General features: G+C 38.9%; 1 protein-coding gene across 1 annotated transcript in view; it reads left to right on the top strand.

The window, feature by feature from the left end:
- The window catches only part of Cenpp (centromere protein P), a 185731-nt gene that overhangs the window by 108697 nt on the left and 67588 nt on the right, over positions 1-9446 (top strand). The window lies entirely within an intron of this gene.

The raw sequence follows: 9446 nt of genomic DNA, 5'->3' as shown, positions 1-9446 counted from the left end.
ACTCTTCCTGGGCCTGCATCTGTTGTGGTATAGATAACTAAGCAGAGTCAGGTAATTCCACCTTTCCTCTGCAAGAGTCTCAGCTGTTCAAGAGATGCCATTCTTCAAGAAGAAAATCATTTTCCCCCTTTCCACTCCAAGAGATTACCCGGCCCCACATCCTTGAAGCATACAAACCTGTAAGAAGGGGTGTTTTATTGACCCTAAGGGGAAATACTCAGTCGGTACAGGTGGTATCTAGTGAGTTAGCAGAAATCTAGTTTCTCCTGTCAAAAAGTATTGTCTATGGTTCCCATTCTGCAGAGAAATGGCACAAATCGAGCCAGGTACAACCACAGAAAATTTGTGTTTCACACATGTCAGGGAAGCTTAATTAGGGATTCATCCTCTCCTCCCTTATGTAAAAAAACTCATCTTTTAACTTCAAGTCTGATGTCACAGGCAACTCAGCACTCCCAGATACCCCAGTATCTGCATCTCAAGTGAGCTGCAGCCCTCCAGCAGCATCTCATTTGGAGTTAGATGGCCACGCTCTGTTATGCACTTAGGTTTTAGTTATAAATGTGTCTGCTAACTTGATGGGTTGGGAACAGGATGAGATTATGAACTGTGGTTTATTAATCCTTGTGCCCAGAGCAGCCAACCTCTGCCTGAATTCCATCATAAAAAGGAAGGTCATGAGTAAAATTCAGTTTGTCCTACACAGTAACCGGTTTTATATTTTAATATTTTATTAAAACATATTAAAAGAGGTAAACATATCATAATGGTATGAATAGAATGAATCCTAATTCTTGATGAAGAAATCTGAATCCCTCTCCTCTTCGCCAACAAAGATAATTTCAGCATCAGAGCTTACTTTTGAGCTTTGTTCATGTGCCGTCACATAATACATTCTTCATGTGTCTTATCCTTTTTTTATCCAACACTATAATTTTGAAAGTTACCTGTGTCCACATTCTTCATATGTCTGTCTTTCTTCATTCAACATTATGGTTTTGAAAGTCACCCATGCCATTGTGGTTAGCGATAGTTCATCTCACTACTGTAAACATTGTAGGAATGTGACACATATTTTTAAGTTTTATTTGAGAGTTGTATGCATGCGTTTTAGTTAGGTGAGAACTTTCCCTGGGGTACAGCAAGGTGGACTGAGCTCTCCTTCCCTGGTCAGCATGGAAAGCTGTATTTTTTTCTCCTCCATTCTGAGAAAAATCACCTTTGAATTAGACCCTTAGGTCTATAGAGATCCTAATTCTTTTGCTTCTTTACAATTTGGGGTTTTTTTTTCCCCTACCTTTCTGTTGTGTTTTGCTCTAAATATTGAAGAACTAGTTAAATTAGAACAGCATCTTTAGAAGTTGTGGTTATGTTACAAATGAGATAAATTACTAAACTTAAAAGTAATATTCTTTTTACTTCATGAACAGAAATTTTGACTGCTTTAAAATATAAAATTATAATTTTTTATTGTTTATTTATTTATTTATTTATTTATTTATTTATTGGTTTTTCGAGACAGGGTTTCTCTGTAGAGCCCTGGCTGTTGTAGAACTCACTTTGTAGACCAGGCTGGCCTCAAACTCAGAAATCCGCCTGCCTCTGCCTCCCGAGTGCTGGGATTAAAGGCGTGCACCACCACGCCCAGGGAATTTGTTTTTTATTCTCCCCTATATACAATGAAAATAAAAATAGATAACTAATACTCCACTCACATACGATTTCTTTCTACGATGATGCCTAGTCCTTCCGGTGTAGATCTGGACAGCAAAGATCAAGTCCATAATACACATTAGAATGAAGGAAGGCCTGAGAAGCTGTCTCGTGAGTAAATGCAGTAAGAGCTGTGGCATCGTAGGTGGGCCGTGGGCACACACAGTTGCCTGCCTGCCAGCACTTTGTGTTTGGTTTTCTAGCACTCTCTTATCTTCTGAGTTAATTAGAAAAGACTAAAGTACTGTGGAAGAAGATGAGGTGACAGGTCCAGGGACCTTACAGTTGGTTGAAGGCTGCAAGGATACATGCCATACATCTTAGTAATGTCCAATGATGCTGGGCATAGGTATTTAATCCTAGCACTCAGGAGGCAGAGGCAAGTGGATCTCTGAGGTAGAGGACAGCCAGAGCTACATAGAGAAAACCTGTCTTGAAAAACAAAAATAATGTCCAGGAGTACTGAATCACAGAATACATACATGATATCTCTAAGTAGCTCAGATTGGCCTAGAATCTGTAAATCTCCTTTCTCAACCTCTAAAGTGCCCAAATTATAGACTTGGCTTGTACTGCCTTGTTTAGCTAATAGCCTAGAGTTTTGCATTTAGTGAATACCTACAAAAACTTGTGAAGGTTCAGATTTGATGTGTTGTTTTCATATTTATGTTTCTTATGGGAGATAAGGCACATTGATTAGGAATTTGTAACTATAGAACATGAACTAGAAGCAGTATTTGTCTGCAGCTGGATTTAGAGTATATGAAATCTTTCAGCTAAGTTCAAATTTTTAACATATTTTAAAAACCCAACCTGAAGTTCTGGTTGGCAGAACTTGCTGTTTGTAGCAGGTAGCTCCTCTCCTCTGCTACCCTGACCTTTCATTGGTTCTCTGCTACAGTGACCTTGCTTGAGGTTGCAAGTTGTGAAAGAATTATGGCTATCATTTGTTATTTAATATGAGTCTAACTGAATTAATGAATAATAAATAGTTTATGTAGTCCAATTTAGCTTAATATAGTGTATAGACATGAAGTACTATTAAATGTCTCTGGTGGTTTGAATGAGAAGTATTTCCTATAGGCTCTGATGTTTGAAAACATGATTTGCTTGGCACTTTTTGGAGAGGTTGTGGAGCCCTTAGTAGGCAGAGCCTTGCTGGAGGAAATAGGCCTCTTGGGGCAGTCTTTGAGTGTTTATAGCTTCATCCCGTGTCATGTTTGCTCTCCAACTCATGCCTGTAGTTAAGAATGTGATCTCTCAGCTTCTTCTCCAGTTGCCATTTCCATTTCCTTCCCATGCTGCTGCCCTGACTCCCAGCCAGGATGAACCTCAATCCCTCTGCAACCAGAGACCAAAGTAAATCTTCCTTCTTTCAGTTGCCTGGGTCATGGTGTTTTATCACAACAACAAAGTAAATGCTGCAGTCTTCAAATGTGTTTTTGCTTTGAGAAATCAGTATAAGAAATGTATGATTATACATAAATCTCCTAGCATGTTCCTTTGTGAGTAGACATAAATCTCCTAGCATGTTCCTTTGTGAGNACATAAATCTCCTAGCATGTTCCTTTGTGAGTAGACATAAATCTCCTAGCATGTTCCTTTGTGAGGACCTGAGAGCAGTGAGCTTCCAGGTCTTTGTTTCCAAATGCCATTTCCCACTGGAAGAAATACCATGCCTTAATAAAAGGTCTTTGAGCTTCATTTAGGTCCTACACCTCATACACTGCAGTGAAGGACCGTTGGGACAACTGAATATGGGATATGTTTGATAATACTGAATTAATGTTCAATTACTTTTTGGGATTATGTAAAAATAATAATTGACCCAGGTGTTAGGAAATCTTGTTCTGGGCTGGTGAGATAGTTCAGCAGGTAAGAGCACTGACTGTTCTTCTGAAGGTCCTGAGTTCAAATCCCAGCAACCATGTGGTGGCTCACAACCATCCATAATAAGCTCTGACGCTCTCTTCTGGTGTGTTTAAAGATAGCTACAGTGTACTTACATATAATAATCAATAGCTCTTTTTTTAAAAAAGGACTTATTTCTAAAAAAAAAATGGAAATCTTGTTTTTGCATGATTCATACTGAAGTATTGGAGATGAATGTTAGAATATATTCAAAAGGCTCAGATTCATCCCTGAGTAGTAGATGAATGGATAGATAGCGATTTAGACACAGTGAGTGGATGGGTGGGTAGGTGGATGGATGGATGGATGAATGAATGATCACAGATATGGAAGCAGAGATGATTAAATACATTAACAAAGTATTAGTTGGTATGTGTAAGTGGAGAGCATATAACTGCATATTATATTACTCTTTGAACTTTCCTGTGGCCTTGAAATTGTTAATAAATAGAATAAATATTTAATATTGGGCAAGATGAACTAGTTTGTCTTAATTATAACCCTTTGGTTTATTTTTATTGTAGTAAAATAGTCTTTTGAAATTATTGTAAGTTAATATAGTTGTTACTCAACAGGCTTCCTTTTCTTTTTAAGATTTATTTTTATTTTATGTATTTAATTGGTTTGGTTTCTTCTTTACATATGTGTGAATGTGCATCATGAGTGTACATGATGCCTGCAGAGACCAAATCCCTGGAACTGGAATTACAGATGGTTGTAAGCTGCCACATGGGTGCTGGAAACTGAACCTAATTCCTGTGTAAGAACAGTCTATGCTCTTAACCACTGATCCATCTCTCCAGTCCTAGGCATGGTTTCTCAACTTACATACATAAATCCATGTGGGATTTGTGCTGATGTTTTATAAGTCTCTTTGTGGGTGTGCATGTGTATGCATACATGTGAACATGAGTTTGCAGGTGTATGCAAGAATGTTTGTATATGTGTGTGGATGCATGTAGAGGCCCAAGGTTACCCTAAGTGTCATTCCACTGGTGCCATCCACCTTGTAGTTTAAGACAGAACTTCTTGTGTGTCTGGCCAGTAAATCTTGGGATCCATGTTTCTACCTTCTCAGTGCCAAGATTACTATTTCATGGATACTGGGGTTCCCATATTTGTATGGCAAACTGTTTACTGACTGAGTCATCTCTCCAGCCCTATTTTATACATACTTTGACATGTGCAAAGTAGCTTTTGTCATAGTCCCTAAGGGATGCCCTCTAATAGACTTTCATTTTAGAATGAATTTTTCCCCCTTTGGGGTGTTGGAATACTAGTTGGGTTAGTCTTCCACAGTTCACATGCAAATCTGACGCTTCTGAATGTTCCAGTTTATACAAAACAGTGAACCTCCAGCTGATCCCAGCTTACAAAAGGACTTGCTTATATCCACTGATGGCTTGATGTAAGTTTATTTGACCACAGAGATTGTTACTTAGAAACAAATCAGAACATTTTAATAACATGATGTATTCCTTCTCTCTTCCAAACTAATACTCATTTAGTATAATCACATGTTATTTTTAAGACAGTTCTGCTTTCCCTGGTGTAGGGTTCACATTCTTCACATTTTATGCAAAGGAAAAAATAAGCTAGTTTGTAAGTTTATACTCTGTTCATTTATATGTTTAAGAGGAAGCAAAACTTGAGAGTAAGTGTAGTCATATTACTTTGTAGTCGTGCAGATATACTTACCAAGTTACAACATTTGTTCCTTTACAAATGACAGCATATGATAGAAAGAATTCCAGCAGGGATCTCAGTGTCAGAAGTTCTTCTTCAGTACACTGATGCAAGAGCATGTGAGTACAGGCTCAAATGTGCGTTCTACAGACTACAGTATGTAGTAGACTTTCTTTTATCTGAAAGCATTTTGGAGTGCAGGACATAAATATTAGCTTCTAGTATTGTATATGTAAAATTTTTATTAGGTCTTAAATTTTCAAACAGTATATGTTGATCATATTCATCCCTGCCTTGCTCAGTTGAGTTAGGTTCAACTGGAACTAATAGTCGTAGGTCCATGAATGCAATGCGAAAGGACAAGCTTGCCATGGAATGTTCTGCCCCAACTCTGTGTACACTAGAAAGGCCTGAGTGCTCTGTGCAGTGTAGTAGGGACTCAGATACTATTTCTAATGGAAAAGTCTATCCACTATGCAGGCTTACTGATCAAATACTATTTTTAGTGTGGTTGGCCATTAGGAGTAATATTCAGGGTTTTATTGTGTTTTGGTTTTTGTTTTTACACTTGGATATTGCAAGCATTCAAAGTGACTCATGCTTACAGGTCAAATTTAACTTTCTTCCTTATCATCAATTTGGTTTGTTTGCATAATTTACTCTGTATGTAGCCCAAGCTGGCCTAAAACTTAAATAATTATCGTGCTTTATTCTTCTGAGTACAGGGATTACAGGAATACGTCACCACTCCAAACCTGGTGAATTTTTGTGGGTTTTTTTTTTTTTTGAGGATGTAATTATTTGTTTATTTATTGTGTATCTGCCTTTAGTATATTTGTGTGCCTGAGACAGACAGAAGAGGGTATCGGATTCTTTGGAGTTGGACTTACATGTGTTTTGTAAAGTGCCCGGTGGGTGTGCTGGGAACTGAATGTGAGTCCTCAGGAAAAGCAGGCTCTTAACCACTGAGGCATGTCTCCAGCCTTAGTCAGTCAGTTTGTTTGTTTGTTTGTTTTTCTTCTTAAAATTTTTTTTAGATTTATTTTGTGTGTGTGTGCATGAGTGTTTTTCCTGCATGTGTGTGTGTAAGTGCACCACACACAATGCCCACGGAAATCAGAAGAGAGCATTGTATTTCCCAGAACTAGAGTTCTAGATGGTTGTGAGCTAAGAACTAAGCCAAGGTCCTTTGCAAGAGCAGTAATTGGTCTTCACCTTTGAGTCACCTGTTTGTTTGTTTGTTTGTTTGTTTGTTTGTTTGTTTCAAATCTAGGATGAGAAGTACTTTAGACTCTGAATTTAATGACTATACTTAATATGCTCTTTTAGCCTGGAGTCCAGAGCAGAGATGTTCTACACCATAGTTCACAGTCCTTAGTAATGAGCACGAACATGCTATACCACACTGAAAAGATGGTCACACTTGAGTTTTGTTGTTGATTCCCTACTGGCTCTTCAGGAGAGCCATGGTTTGGCATGGCATGGCTGCTGGCATGGCCAGGTTGCCTATACACGCCTTCCTGGCCAGCCAAGAAGCCTTGGGAGTTTACTCTCTGGCCCAGTACAAAGCACTGTGCTGAGTACTGACGTAGTGTTCTTGGCCTGTTCTTTTCTCCACTGTTTACCTAATGAAATGCTACTTTAGATAGCAATATCTACCCTTCAAAAGGCCTAGCAACTGAGCAATTCATTTGCTTCCTGGTGTCCCTGTTTGCTGAAGTCTATGGATAAAGACATTTGACACGTCAGCCTGAAGCTCAGCACTTCCTTTTTTTTTTTTTTTTAATTAATTTAATTTTTAAGTTTCTTTTTTATTGGATATTTTATTTATTTACATTTCAAATGTTATCTCCTTCCCTGATTCCCCCCCCCAGAAACTCCCTATCCCATTTCCCCCACCCCCTTCTTCTATAAAACTGTGCTCCCACCCACCCACTCTCACCTCCCTTCCCTTGAATCACCCCACACTGGGGCATTAAGCCTTCACAAGACCAAGAGCCTCTTCTTCCATTGATGCCCAACAAGGCCATCCTCTGCTACATATGCAGCTGGAGCCCTGGGTCCCTCCATGTATAATACTCCTTGGTTGGTGGTTTAGACCCTGGGAGCTCTGGTTGGTTGATATTGTTGTTCTTCCTATGGAGTTGCAAACCCCTTCAGCTCCTTCAGGCCTTTCTCTTAACTCCTCCATTGGGGACCCCATGATCAGTTCAGTGGTTGGCTGTAAGCATCCGCCTCTGTATTTGTCAGGCTCTGGCAGAGTAGCTCAGGAAACAGCTATTTCAGGCTCCTGTCAATGTGCACTTCTTGGCATCCACAATAGTATCTGCTTTTGTGACTGTATATGGGATGGATCCCCAGGTGGGGCAGTCTCTGGATGGCCTTTCCTTAGGCTCTGCTCCACACTTTGTCTCCGTATTTGCTCCCATTAGTATTTTGTTATACCTTCTAAGAGTGACCAAAGCACCCACACTTTGGTCTTCCTTTTTCTTGAGCTTCATGTGGTCTGTGAATTATATCTTGGGTATTCCAAGCTTTGGGACCTATATCCACTTATCAGTGAGTGCATATCATGTGTGTTCTTTTAATTGAATCGTCCTTTCATCCACTGTGGGAAACAGTTGTTTCCCCAACTTTGTGAATGGGATCAGGGGTAGACCAGGTCTGTGCTAGCACTCGTTTCAGTTCCCAGTTACCATGTTCATTTTTGTTTTTTAAGTACCGAAGATACAGTGTTTCACAGAATCTAGTGCTATGGGGCAGCTAATGATTGTCTGGCATTAGATTAGAGATGACATTTCTTGTAATTAGTTCTTTTAATATTTTTTAAAGTTTTTAGAATCAATCAGTTATCTGAGCTGATATGCAACCATAAACAAAGAATTAGTTCAGTCATGTCGGTTTATAAATCCTTCTCTGAGGAAAATTTTACTCTTTCCCCTAAATAAGAGGAAAGGATAGAACTGATACCATATAGGGTTTTATTTACACCACCCTTTGAGGTTTCCCTTAAACTGCAGAATTTGAGTATTTCATTAAATCATCAGCTTGGAAACATAGTAATTCATGCTATGTTTAAATGATGGCTTTGGAAGGACTATGATGCAGAGCAACCATAGTGAACACTAAGTATTTCCAGTTGTCAAAACATGATATAATTGTTTAAAGAACACAATCTGGGCTGGAACACTACCTTAGCAGTTATGTTGTGTGCTGTCCAGAGGGCACAGTTAAGTTCTCAGCACCCACAGGGAGCAGCTCACAACAACCTGTAACCCAGGTCTAGAAGAATTTGATGCTCTGGCCTCTGTGGACACCTGCACACATGTGCACATTCCCACACATCCACACAAAATTAAAAATACTCTTTGTTTTTATCATGTCTTGGTTAGGAAAGAGTAGTAAGAAAATTTATTTCTGATTAAATTTATGACCCTGTGAAATTTTTTTCTATGTAATATCTCATATTTCTTTTGAAAATGCTTATTTTTTCTTCAGATTCCTTTCTGTTTTGTTTTTGTTTTTGGTTGGTTGGTTGGTTTTTGTTTTTTGGTTTTTTTTGTTTTGTTTTGGGTTTTTTGGGTTTTTTTTTTTTTTTGTGGAGAGGGTTAGTATTTTTATTAACTTTGGATGGCCAATGAATTGATCCATTTGCACTGGGGAGGAACCAGGAAGACAAAATTCTTTGTTTAATCAATGTTTTTATTGTCTGATATGGACAGCATGCAAGGGGTTCAAGAGATGAATTCTTTCTTTTCTCCTGAATTTTATAGTTTTTTAGAAAAAGCACAATATACCTCTCCACCTAGCTCTCATGCAGCACCCCCATACATTAAGACATCATACCTCACTAGAAATACCAGGTAGTCAATTAGACATAGTTATTAAACCCAGATCTGACCTGAGTTGTTATGTTCACATAAGCATGAAGTACTGAAGTGAGCTTCCCAAAGAGTCAGAGTTTAGGTACGGTTCTTCCTGTGCCTAGAAGCTAGCTTTGAAAAGACAGAGGCTTATGTCATAGAGACTAATGGTGAACTTGGCTTCTTCTCCTGTGCCTTGAGATGAGGGTAGGCTGACTCTGAAAGCATGTGTCCTCACCCGTACATCCATCCACCCACCCTATGACTTCCTGA

Source organism: Mus pahari, chromosome 16, assembly GCF_900095145.1.
Source record: "Mus pahari chromosome 16, PAHARI_EIJ_v1.1, whole genome shotgun sequence".
In the NCBI taxonomy this organism is placed as follows: Eukaryota; Metazoa; Chordata; class Mammalia; order Rodentia; family Muridae; genus Mus; species Mus pahari.
Note: the sequence above shows the minus strand (reverse complement) of the source record. Positions and strands in the feature narration are given on the sequence as shown.